This window comes from Neovison vison, chromosome 2 (assembly GCF_020171115.1).
Source record: "Neovison vison isolate M4711 chromosome 2, ASM_NN_V1, whole genome shotgun sequence".
NCBI lineage: Eukaryota > Metazoa > Chordata > Mammalia > Carnivora > Mustelidae > Neogale > Neogale vison.
In genome coordinates, this window is record NC_058092.1 from 202,725,602 (window position 1) to 202,739,110 (window position 13,509).

The following is a 13,509-nucleotide window of genomic DNA, read 5'->3' on the forward strand; positions in this document are numbered from 1 at the left end:
TGTGAGCCAAGTAGATCTTCCCAGGTGAGAAAAGTTTTCAAACATATTATCTTTGGATATTGCTTCTTTCTACTTGTTTTGATTTCTTCCTCACAATAGCCATATTACTCAAAGACTGATTCTCCTTTTATTTGGCTCTGTAACTGTTATTTTTCATGCTATTAATTTCATCCCTTTGTCCTTTCCAGGGAATTCTAGGGAAGCACTTTAAGTTTGTCCTCAATATCACAACATTTTTCTGCTGGTTCAATTCCTCCCTTTACTGCCACTGAAAGATTTTAGATCTGCTGTCACATGGATGTTTCTCTGAGTTCTTTCCCTGATCTGAGTTCATATCTCAGCCTGATGCTTTTTCATGCTTCTGATATCTTTTAATTATCTCACATATTCTTGAAGTTCACTAAGATCACAAAATATTGATCTTCAGGTTATTTTTATTTCCTTCTAAAAAGTTTTCAAAAGCTGAGTTTTCAAATGTCGTCTGTGTATCCCAGTTGAGAACTTTCTCATTGGTTCCCTGGTGATACAATTTTTTTGTATATTCATCCTCCATAAAGATCTTCTTGACAGAGATATGCATCACAATTTTACCATTTTTGCCCATCTCCTAATCCCCTGGAGAATGCCCCCGGCAGAGCTAAAGCCTGAAAGCAAAGTTGGTTCATACCCTTCTCCCGAAGTCACTGGACTGGTGGCTGGCACTCATTTGGTGAGCTAATGATGGTCAAGTTCTCTGAAAACTGAGGGGCAATTTATGGGTTTCTTCTAGAAGATACAATACACAGAAGACACAACAGTGCTCTCCGTCCCTCAGCCTGGCCTGCAGCACTGATCCTTTGGGGACCATACGTTTCAGGATTTGTTGTGACATGCTCATGCCTGCCTTCTCATCTCCCCCAGATTGCAGTAGGCAGGGAGGCACGGATGGGGAGGGGGCTATTCAATACTCTGTTGGGTTTGTGGCTTCTTTAGATCTTGCGGGAGGGGACACCAAGGCCTTGTCTCACCTACCTCTGGCCAACTGAGCCATTAACAATGAAAATGTCATCAATTGTACTTCTGAATCTGTCTCATTGTTGCTGAAGATAATAGAAATCCCTCCCAAGGCTAACAATTGTTGACATTGTTCCTGTGGCTTTTTTGTGTTGTTTTTGGTCATTTTCTGTACTTTCATGTGTATTTTAAGGACATGTTGTAAGAGAGATTAGTGGGTCACAGGTAGCCTCAGGTCATAGCTAACCTCCTTCCCTTTGACACCCCTGTGACACAGAGCCCAGAAACTGGCACACAGTAGGTCCTCAGTAAGTAAAATTTCTCAGTAAATTTAGTTTAAACTGAGACATTTAGAACCAGAAGCTGACCTGAACCATACTTTAGATCAGGGATTGGGATGTAATGGGTCACAAGAGAGGAAGAGTGGTCAAAAGTGGTCAAAAGTCACTAAAAGTGACACCACCCTGAGAGAAGACAGGAAACAAGTCCAATGTGGACAGGAAGGTCCAGCTGAGGGAATCAGGGGTCCAGGGCTCTGTGTGGAGCTGAGAGTGAGCCATCAGGGATTCTGAGGTCTCGCATCTTCCTGCCGGGGAGTGTTGGTGAAGGCTGAGCTTGGGAGTGCCACTGACCTGGTGTGTGGCAGTGCCACTGACCTGCTGTGTGGGCCTCGGGACCACAGGATGTGAGACCCAGCCTCTGCAGCTGAGGCCTCCAGACCTATCAGCAACATCTCCACATCTGAGTCTCATCCCTGAGGGAGCTCCTTAGCATACGGGGACACAAGGCTCACTTCATGTGGACCGCAACCTTTGCTTCCATCAGGCCTATTTCAGACACTGGTCCTAGTTCTTACGAAGGCTCTTCCTCCTTCCACTGCAAGACTTTCAGACTGGGGTCATGTGAGCCCTAAGATTCCTCTTCTCTGGGCCCCATGTTTTCACAAAACATGGCTGCCAGATGTCCATGCCCAGGTCAGTGCACACACACACACACACACACACACATACGTGTGTGTACCGAGCAAGTGCAAGCCAGTGAGAGCACAGGGCAGTGTCTGGGGCAGCTATGGCAGGAGAGAGGCAGGATTCTGAAGACCCCACCTTCCTCTGCTTGGCAGGCCTGAAAGCAGCAGGGCCAGAGAGGATAAGAATAAGGCTCTCCCTTTCCCTTGCCCAGAACACAAGGTAAAACAAGCAAGGAAAGCAGAGGAAGGACCCAATGCAAGGGTGCCATCAAAGCATTCTGGAACAGCCTCCCGCTCTGGCAGCTGCATCCAGCCTCCCAGGTCCCACCACACAGGCCCTGTCACTCCTGCTCTGTCCCACCTCCTCAGCCCTAGAGGAGTCCTTGGAAGAAAAACTGTTCCCTCCCCACATTCTACTCCTGGAAAAGTACAAGCAAAAATGCCACTCACTCAGAGCAGCCAGCTCTCCAGGACCCCAGCCCACAGGTGACAGTGACTGTCAGAGTTCAGAGGGTCCCCAAACCTGTCCCCGCCCCACCTGCTGTAACACAGAAAGAATTATTCTTTCCTGAAAGCATTTGTAACTGCAACTAATTCTTTTATAGCACATTCCACAATAAAGGGAGGTTAAATATCAGGCTGGAAGCAGTCAGAGAGACTTCTGGGAGCTCTGAGCATCCCCAGCTCAAGAAGTGGGTGAAAGGTAAAGATGTGGTGGGGAGGTGGGGGATCATGTGCAAACACACACCTCTGTGTTTCACATTCCCCTCCTCTGAGCTGCCGGCCACATGAGACACACACACACCAGGTAACACTGGAACTTCCTACAGGGAAAGACTCCGCAGAAGCTCTGAGGCAAAAGTCCAGACCCACGATAAAAGAAAGAAAGAAAAGCCACTCATCGTACTTTTTTAAAACCACAGATTTGTCCCCATCTATCAAAAGTAATTTTGTTAGGGAGAAAAATGAGGGGAAGGAAGCTTAAAGTATGAATATTGAAAAAAAGTATGAATAGGATTAGATAATACCTGATATTAATATTATTAGAAATATTTAACATTAAGTAAGTCACTGAACTCAGCACACACCTAGGCATAACCGTAGGCTTTGCAAACACACAACAGCTTTCCAGTAGCTTCTCAGGATTCTCTCCTTGCCACCCTCCAGTTACTGTAAAAGCGACGTATTGCTTTTTCCATTAGCACATGGCCTGCATCACTGTCAACTATAACACCATTGCCCACCCTTCCCTTTCCCCAGACTTCTGTCCAAATCCCACCCCGCCTTCAGGGGTAGCTTAAATTCCATCTTCTCCAGAGAGGATTGCCTGAGCCTCAGCTAGGAGGGATCTCCTCCAACCTCTTGTTTCCCGGCACATTCCGTACTTTCCCTCACGGTCATTTGTGCACACACCATCCCTCCCATAGAGACCCACCAACCCCTTGAGGGCAGCCAAAGTCCTTGGACACTTCATACTCTTCCTGGTACCTGGACACTCGAGAATTTTGAGGGTGGCTGGAGTGTGAGTGGCTTCCAGTCTCTCCCTCTTACTGTGTGATCTGGTCTCATGAGGTTGTCATGACACAGAGAACGCGCTTTAAGGTTTTTATGATGAGGAGAGAAAAGGAAAGAGGAGAAAGAGGAACGATGGAAAGAGGGGATTTGGAGGAACAGGTACACTGAGCTCCTCATTGGCAGCTCCTGGATTCCTGGAATTACTGAGAACAGTTTCCTGAAGGATTGCCCATAATCCTTTCTCTTCAGTCATGCATCCTACAAAAATAGCTTAAAAACAAACTCCTCCCTGGCTGACAGCTTTATACATGCAGTTTGGCTGAGCAATGTGTTGCTCAAAATTCCTTTCTATTTATTAAGAAAAACTTCATATTAAGCTCATGAAGGGTAAAAGCTGAGTGTCTGGGGTTGGAAGGCCGGGGTCTGAGGTTTGGAAGGCGGGTTAGGCAGGGATGGGAGTGGGGGGGGGGGAGGAGAAGCAGGCAAGCCCGAGGGACCGGCATCCAGCAGGTGGCTCCACACCCTAGCGCAAGGGCACAGAAATCACCAGGCGCTTGCTGCACGTGGACCTGCAGAAACCAGTGGCCAAAGGTCTTCCCTGCCCATGACCCTGGCAGAGCAGAAAAGCTGTCACAGACACAGGCTGTGGCTCCAGAGGGCAGCAAGGCTCACTTAGAGGCAGCCAGGTTTCTACTGCAGTCTGAAGAGTTGAGATTTGGGCCAATTACATCAACATACCAACATTTTCAAGGGGCAGCAGGGGATCTCAGCTTGGATTCATTTATGCACGCACACGTGCATGTGCACACACACACACACACAGAGGCTTAGCACAATGCCTGCCACCAAGCAGGTACCCCTTAGTGGGCACTCCAAGTGGTAGTTTGGAGCAGGATGGCCCCACCAGAGCGTAGCAGAAGCTGCTGTTCTCTGACCCTCCATGACCCAGGTTCTGATTCTTCCCACCATTTACACATAGCCAACTTGGGCCAGAGGCAGGACTCTGCGGTGCCCACTGTTCTAAACGGAGACCACAGACGTCCTGAGTCCCAGCAGATTGGGAATCTAGAGGTGCTGGGCTGGATGTGCCCTCTCCCACAGGGAGACCATGGGAGACCACAAGGAGACCATGTCCCCACAGGGTCCCCACGCATATGTGCTCACAGAGAGGGCTCTATGGCCATCAGTTCAGACATCATGAGTCCATCTGGGAGATGATTAAAAGGGGGAGGAAACGATGACACATTAAATAATGTAGAGTGGAGTATTGTTTACTTTAAAGATGGAGAAGACAGCTTGCCAATAAAACAAAGTTCTCCGTTTCCCTCTAGAATTCTGTTATTAAAAATAATCTGCGATGAACCTCAGCACCTCTCTCACAAGACCTTCCAAAAGCTCTAATAATAAAAATAATAAAGCATGCTCAAGAAGAGCAGAACGCATTCCAGCAAGACAGCTGGACCAAATTGCCTCCTGCACGCTGGGGGGGAGCAGGAAGGACGGCAGCTGGCAGATTCATAAATTAAGCATATTAAGGACAAAATTAGTAAATGTAAGTAAAGGAATGTCATTTCTCCAGCTCTTCAGATACACTCACAAACACAGTCTAAACATAAATGCTAATTCAGCTCTTACATCCACTCTTGCACGTACACACAAGCACCAGAGACCCACACACAAATGCAGACCCCACAAAAACACACATGCAGAGACTTTCATACCATCAATCCAGACACAAAACCTCCATTTTTGCACACACAAACACACTACCAAAACAACATGTGCTCCACACTTGGAAGTAAACGCACCAGGGGGCGTCTCCACTGACTTAGGGCTGACCTCTGGTGCTGAGGCCTTGCAGAACTCTGCGCGTGGCGTGGGCTGGGTGGGGGAGGGCCAGAGTCTCCACAGACTCTCACAGAGATCTTTCTGGGCAGAGCCTTCTACATAATCCTCTGGCCCAAAGTAGTAAAATAATAATGCCCAGAGAGTTGGTTGAGCACCACAGAAAACAAGGCTTTGTGGGTTTCCACCTCCTCTTACTCACCCAGCTCTGAAGAATGCTTAGTGCCGAACACTATCTCAGGGTCTCCATGGAGGAGCACATGCTGACCCCCTCCCTGAAGAACATCCATCATTAAGATGTGCACGGTGACCCTGGGGTGGACCAACCCTGTCCTGGTGGAGGAACATTGTTTGGTGACTTCCAGTATCCCAGTATCCTGCATTTTAATGTCAGTAATTTTATAAAATGTTTATTTAAAAAACTGAATATCGTGATTTTGAGAAACGCATTTTGTAACAGGTAGCCAGTAAGGGGTGCATTTGTTTTCTTTCTCTGCCCCACAGCCCTACTCTCTTCCTGTCTGATAAGGACACCTGTGTTCTTTGAGGAAGAGCCACAGGGGGTATACGACTGAACTCCCTTCCTCAGGTCACGGGGTCAGTGACCCACCAACTATCGGGCCTCAGCCCGGCCAAACCAAGTCTTGCTCTGAAGCTTTGTGTTGGGACCCGGGAGAAAGACCCTCTTTCCTTCAGATTTCTTAACGTGGATGATGTGAGCCTGGTCTCTGTGGCCCTGCTCGCCCTTCCTCACTTCAGGGGGAGGGTAAGTCACCACAGAGGGTGGAGCAGAGAAGTGGGCCAGGGGCTGGGGAGGAAAGGCGCCGACTTTGCTGGAGTCCTAAGGGCAGCGAGCCGGAGTCCAGTGCTGATTAACATAGATAAAGTCACGTCCAGAAGACTGACTCTATTAAACTCAAATCTTATTATCACATTTCACACGGACATTAAAACCTCTCAGATGGCAGCAGCTATGTGCGCTGGAGGTGAAATTGGGGGTTTGCAGGCATTGGAGAAATTCTTTTGACAGGAGAAACCAACGCAATGAAGCCAAAAGGGCAGTTGCTAGAAGGAGGGCTGGCTCTTGGGAGCCCTGAAATAGAATACAAAGTGCTCCTCCTGAAGAATGACAGTTGGTCCCTTCAGAGACTGGCTGATCACACCAACGAGGGCCTCCAGCTGCCAGGTCCCCCTGGGGCCCCAGGGCCTGTGGAGAAGGGTGGGGGTGTCCATGTGGGAGAAGTCGGACACCACACAGGCGGGCAAGGAGAGCCTCCCACTGGGCCTGTAGGGGCCTCTCTGTGTGGGAACATTTCTCCCTATTTTAGAACAAGACACATGATAAGAGTCACATTCTAAAAGATGTGCTTTTTAACTAAATAATAATAGATTAATGAAGTCATAGAAGATATCCACCCCATAATGCAGCATTAGCATGGAATTCTTTGCACATCTTTATTTCTAGATGTTTCGATTCAAAATAAATCAAACCAAAATTTTCTCAGCTAAATGTAATTTTATCGACATAATAGATTCCTTTCCTCAAGTCAAATATCATTAAACTTTATCGGAAACCTCCCCTCCATTGTAAATGGCAAAAGTTTAAGTGCCAATGATATTGTTTCTCCTTTGGAAATATTTCCTGGATTGTAGAAAAGCATGTTGAGATCCTTTCAGTTTATTTGGAATAACCTGATGAGTCAGAACTAACTTTCTTCAAAACTTGAAAGACTGAGCCTAGAGAACCAATGTTGCTGCGTGCGCACACACTCACCCGCTCACTCACACACTCACTCACACTCTCACACACATGGCCCCGTGCTAGCTGCCACAGGGAAATTAAAAATTAATAAGATGCAGCAGAACCTGCTGTTGAGTCCGCCCACTGCCGGAAGGGCTAAAGCACACCCATAAATAATTCTAGAACAGGCCAGTCTGAGGAGGTCAGAGTGTTTCATAGAGGAAGTGGGACTTGAAGGTGGAAGGACTTCGGATGGGAAGGCGGGAAAACAAGAATATTCTCAGAGGCGTGGACTGAAGTGCAGGTAGTTTGTAAGAAAGAGATGGCGGAGGTCCTTGAACTCCGTGCTCAGAAGTCCTGAATGCCATTTTATAGGCAAAAAAAAGTCAATGAAGGACAAGAACTGAAGAAGGATACCCCCAGGTATGTAGCATACGGAGGGCATTCCAGGGGTGGTGGGGAAGGTGGTCTGAACGGAGTCCTACTGGAGACATCTGAGGGTGTGGTTGAAGCCGCTGAGCGGCAGAAGTGAGGCCTACAGACGGGATCTCGGGGTTTCTCTCAGACTGGCAGAGTGACTGCAAGGAGTCACAAAGTCTCCAGGACAATGCCATTTACAGAAATAGAAGAGACAAGACACCTTGGAATCCCCCATGAAATTAGTTCTAGAGAGATAGAGCAGTCCACTTATCGTGGTGGGGAAGTTCTACCAACAGGAAAAAAAAAAAAAAAGAAAAACAGGGGACTGCAAGTCTCCTTTATCACCCCGCTATTCTCAGCTAAAGAACCATTAAACCCAGGGGGGAGAAAAATTAAACCCAAAGTGAGGAGGACAGGATGCTGTGGATATCCAAAAGGCATGTGTGAGCTATTCTCGTACATGCATGTGGGTTTGAAGAAACCAAAACCTACTCTGGTCTTAACTCTTTTTTCAAATAGCAGACTGGGTGGTTCTGCTCTGGCAGGACCCTGCCTTTACTTATAGCAAACCCTTTGCTAATCTTCTTGCTTCCTGCTTGGGTTTTACTAACTGGGAGTTCTTCATACACTCACTTATTGCCATGCTGATTTCCCTGGAACTCCATTGGCATTTAGGGGTAACCATATCCTTACATTGCGATCAAATCATTTCCTTTGAGGAATGAAGGCATTCAATGGGGCCATAGTCGGGGTATTTATTACACCTTCTGTACTATAATCCTCCTGTCCGTGCTTTTTTACTGTTTAAAAATCACGAAGGAGGAGCCATAGATAAAGCCAGGAGTGGCTGAAGGGCACTAAGGAGAGCTAATGAGAGAAGCAGAGGTGAAGGGCAAGTGCTTGTGACCCAGGAGTACCGGTGCCCGGTCAGAGTCAGCCAGCATCTTCCTCCTCCTCCTCTCAGACCCTCTGCTTATCATCAGAGGGCTGACTGTTCCAAAGCCATCGCTCACATTAACCATTCAGCTGGAAGAAAGAATCCCACAGGTTGAAAGGATGCTTGAGAAAGAAGAGGAGGTCTCAGGACCATGGAGGCCAAAGCAGACTGGGCTTGGGAGAAGGGATCCAGTGGAAGGGGAGCATTGACCTGGGAAGGCACATGCAGAAGAAAACTGAGAAGAGGCTCAAGATTAAAACCTGCCTTGGATAAGACTCGATGAATGGCCCTGACTTTCATATCATGTGTTCTAAGTGGCCAGAGACCTACTTCCCTATCACAATAGAGTGTCCAGATCACAACTCAGCCATTGGCTGTGCACGATCCTGCCAGAAAGGGCCTTTGGCTACATAGGATTCTCTCCCAGGAAAAAGAACTGGACTCAGTATGTGTCATTTATTCAAACTGTTTGGGCAAATTTATTACTGGAGGTCCAAGAAGTTTATCAAAATAGAGCTTTCATCTCAGCCTTGACAGACAATGTTATCATGTATGTTAACATCACAGGTCAAAGTCCGTAGAGATTGCCTTTATCTTAGCAAATCAAATTTTTATTATATTGAATATTGTTTGAGGGAGATGCACTACTCGGCACGTATTTTCCTAAACATTCATTCATTCCATGAACCCTTGCATATGCCATTTGTGTGCTGGGAACACATACTGGAGACCTGAATGGCTTAGCTCCTGCTGCTTGAAGACTGACTGTCATTAGTGATGTGTGAAGTGGAGACAAGGGAGACACTGAGCACAGGGGGTGACCAGCAAGCCCAGGAAGGGCCCTGAGTGGGAACAGGGGGAACAGGTGGGAATTCGCTGGGCAGAAGAAAAGAGAAAAGCAGTTCAGAAAGAGGAAATGCCTTGTGCAAAAGCCAAGATCTTGAAGAATTAAACTAAGGAAGTAACAATATAAATAGAGAAAGGAGAATAATACTAAACCTATTAAAGGAGAGTGAATTCCAAAGACCTTCCATAACAGGGGTGAAGGAGTTGAGGCATTGAGCCTGACAATGTCAGGGCTGAGAAGCCGGAGCCAAGGTGGTATCTGATTGAAACTGGGAATAGGAAGAAGCAGATTTCAGGAAAGGAAATGAGTTCAGTCTTGACTGTGCCTGTAGGCCAATCCAATGCAGGTCTCTACTAGGCTTTCCTCTTGTGGGGGTCAGAGAATAAGGTTCACAGTAGGAAAAAACATGGGATATCTGAGTTACTCAAAAGGAGCATCTGATAAATTAGTAGGGAGCAGAGCTCTGTGGAGCACATTTTCCTACAGATTTTACAGAATCAAGATACGTAGCTTTGCGCAGTGGCAGTATCGTAGCCAATGAGGTTTATCCGAGGCGCGATTATTGCTAATAGAATTAAGATACGTATAGTCAGGAGCAGAGAAAAAGACGTAATTTGGAGAGACCACTGAAGAACAAACATCCTCCGATCTAGAAAGAGAGAGAGGACTAACAGCCATTAGCAGTAGGCTGTTTTCTGTGTGCCAAGAGTTTTCTCTCTAATGCCACATCAGTCTTCCCACAGACTGCCCATCATTGTTGCCTTCCCATTTGTAGATGAGCAAAGGAAGTCTCAGAGATGTTAAGTGACTAGTCCATAATCACAGAGCTATCACATGGCAGATTCAATTCGCAGAGCAATCACATGGATGTGATTCAAGTTACTGCAAAGCATGAGCTCTTCTTTCCACTACACCAAGCAGCACCAGGACTGTTAAAGGAGAATGGCAAAGCTGCACCTTCAGATTCTACAAAAAGAACAGGTGGGAGGTGAATTGAAAATCTCCCAACTGCCCCGATAATTGAGGCATGAATGCCCTCCTGTTCCCATGGGGTTTGAGAAGTAGGAGCAGGACTGATTGAAGGAGAGATTGGAAGGGGAGCAACATACACCAGGTTCTCTTGCCAGAGCTTCACAAAGAAGCTGCAACTGCTTTCCCACAGGCTTCAGAGCAAGAGCATTTTGTTTCCTCCCCTTTAGCTGCTGTTGGTATTTTAAGTTCACACATGCCTCTGATCTGAGAAGAAGGAGTCAAAGAAGGAAAAAATTGAGGATTCAGGAAAGCAGGGGGTTAAATACGGAAGAAATGAAGTGTCTAAGAGAAAGGAGGTGGGGCATCCAGATCCAAGATGAAGGAATTTTTCCTGGTTGGGGGCAACTTTGCTTAAAGATCTAAAAATGGGGAGAACTGTGGGGAAGCGGATCTGTGGATTTGGAGACAGGAAGCTCAAGAAACACTCACCTAACATAAAGCAGGAGGTGTGAGCAGCCACTGGGACAGGGGAAATGAGGAGCGAGATGATGGGCAGAATGGCCGTCCTGAAGAAGGCGGCTACAGCCAGAGTCCTGTGTGCAGTGGAGCATAAAGACCACACACTGGTCTTCGAATGGAGAATATAACCCTCCCGTCTCCTTGACCAGCCCTCAGCGGCAGGTGAGCAAGAAGGGGAAAGCAGACAGCTCTACTGACTCACAGTTGGGCACTGGCAGAAAGTCAAGGGGGAGAAGGATCAGACAGGACTGAGTGACCCTGAAAAGACACTTACGAGAAGAGAAGCGTGTTGCAATGTGTGTTGTAATGGGAATTGGCGAGACTTTTTTATTACCAGGAGTCTAATTCAGTTCACTTTTGAACAATGTTGATAGCACTCCTTGAAGTTTTGTTTAAAAGTTTTCTAATCTTGTACCCCCACCTCTCTTTCAACACACAGTAGATAAATACTAAATAGACAAATTACCAGTTTGCCTCAGTAGAGAGAGGAAAGCAAAGCTCCAGGGTCATTGAAAATGCATCAAGGAAAATGTGAAGTGTCTACACACAGGCAGCTCTCAAGGGCCACACTGTGCCACGAGTGGCCGGGGACTGGGGAACTCAGGACCACTGGTGCTGTTTCTCCTCCGGAGTCGGTAAGCACAGCCTGCAGGGCTCAGTCTCCTTAGAGCTGTCTTCTTCCACATTTTTCTCCTTGCAGCATATTTCCCCCCAACCCTTACCTTTAAAATAGGGCCCAGGACCTTGAGGGGCTTGATGCCTCCAAAATTCTAGCAGCTCATGGCCCTCCCTTCGTTGAGTGGCCAATCTATATCCATCTCTTCTGCATCTTCCAAAGACCCCCTTGCTCCCAGCAAAGCAAGAAACATTCAGCCTAGTGTGAGAACTCTTCAGAGAGTGAGGGATGTGGCCAAGGAAATGATATTCCTTTCGCGGAAAAAAAAAGAGTGTCAACTATAGGAAAGGGCATCCAGGCCCCAGGGTGCTGGCTCTGGGCCTCTTCCCAGCTTCCAGATGGATGCCAAGCTGACATCAGAAGCCTGGGCCTGGAACAGACAGGAAGCCAGGATGAAAAAGAAGATGCCACTGTTTAACCATCTTCCCGCAGTCTTGTGCCTCTTCACCAGAGTCTTAACCATTTGGTCCAAATTATTGCCTTAGAAAATGTGTCAAGGGGCACCTGGGTGGCTCAGTTGGTTAAGCATCTGCCTTCAGCTCAGGTCATGATCACAGGGTTTTGGGATGGAGCCCGCATCAATCTCCTTGCTCAGAGGGGAGCCTGCTTCTCCCTCTCCTGACTGCCACTCCCCCTGCTTGTGCACTCTCTCCCTCTCTCTCTGTGCCAAATAAACAAACAAATAAAAATAAAATGTGTGGAAAATATGCCACTTTCAAAAAAATCATGCAACTGACACTGCAAAAAATAACATGCAGGACCCTCAAAATATTAAACTTAGAATCACCACATGACCCAGCAATTCCACTTCTGTGCTATAGCAGGAATTGAAACAGGAATTCAAGTAGATATTTGTATCCCATGTTCACAGCAGCACTATTCACAATAGCCAAAAGGTGGAAACAGCCCAAATATCCATCAGCAGATGGATGGGTAAACAAAATGAGGTGGGTGTGTACAATGCAATATTATTCAGGAAGGAAATCTAGGGGCGCCTGAGTAACTCAGTCAGTTAAACATCTGTCTTTGGCTCAGGTCATGATCCCAGGGTCCTAGAATCAAGCCCCACATTGGGCTCCCAGCTCAGCTGGGAGTCTGCTTCTCCCTCTGCCCCTCCCCCGACTTGTGCCCTCTTTCTCTCTCTCAAACAAACAAATAAAATATTTTTTTAAAAAGGAAGGAAATCTAATATATGCTACAACATGGATGAACCTTGAAGATGAAATAAGCTAGTCACAAAAGGACAAATACTATATAATACAGAAGTGGGATAAGCATTACAAACAGAATACAATGCACATCAAATGCACACAAACAGAAAGGAGACTGGTGATTGCCAGGGGTTGAGGGATGGTGGGAATGGGGAGTTATTGTTTAATGGGAACAGAGTTTCAGTTTGGGAAGATGAAAAGAGTTCTGGAGATAGATGCTGGTGATGGGAGCACATCAGTTAATACCACTGATCTGCACACATAAAAAATGGTTAAGATGGTAAATTCTGTGTCATGTATATTTTACCACAATTGAAAGTAATAAAAAATTGAAAATAAAAGGAACCTTGTCCTGACTCCACATCTTCCTCCAGCTTCTGCCCCATTCCCCAAACTCCAGTTCTTCTCCCAACCCTCAATCACATTTGCCTTATATGCCATCACTTGACCAAAACCACTTTGACAAGGTCAATCATGGTCACTTTTCCATCCTCATCTTACCAGACTTAGCAGTATTTGATACAGTTAAAATCCCCTCCCCTTCAATGCTTTCTTGCAGGCCCTCTGGGTTTCTCCCTACCCCACCAGACCCCACCTCTCACAGTTATATATGCCTTCCAGCAGAGCTGCACATTGGCAGAGGCGAGCCCAGTGTCAGTCCTTGGTCCCTGTCTATGCTCCCTGTTGGGGATTTCCACCCTGTCCCAGTTTAACTGCCAACAACTTCTCACCTCAACTCTATTCTTACATTTCCAAATACTCTCCCAGATAGCTCCTCTCAAATATTGAAACTTAAACTAGAAAAGCAAAAGGCAAATTCCTGATTTCCACGCATATTCCCCAAAAAAACAGCTCCCCTTAGATCT

The 13,509-nt window shown here is 46.7% G+C and overlaps 1 pseudogene; it reads left to right on the forward strand.

The window, feature by feature from the left end:
• The first annotated feature begins 9,773 nt into the window (after window positions 1-9,773).
• Window positions 9,774-9,856, forward strand: LOC122901448 (annotated as a pseudogene).
• Window positions 9,857-13,509: the final 3,653 nt, after the last annotated feature.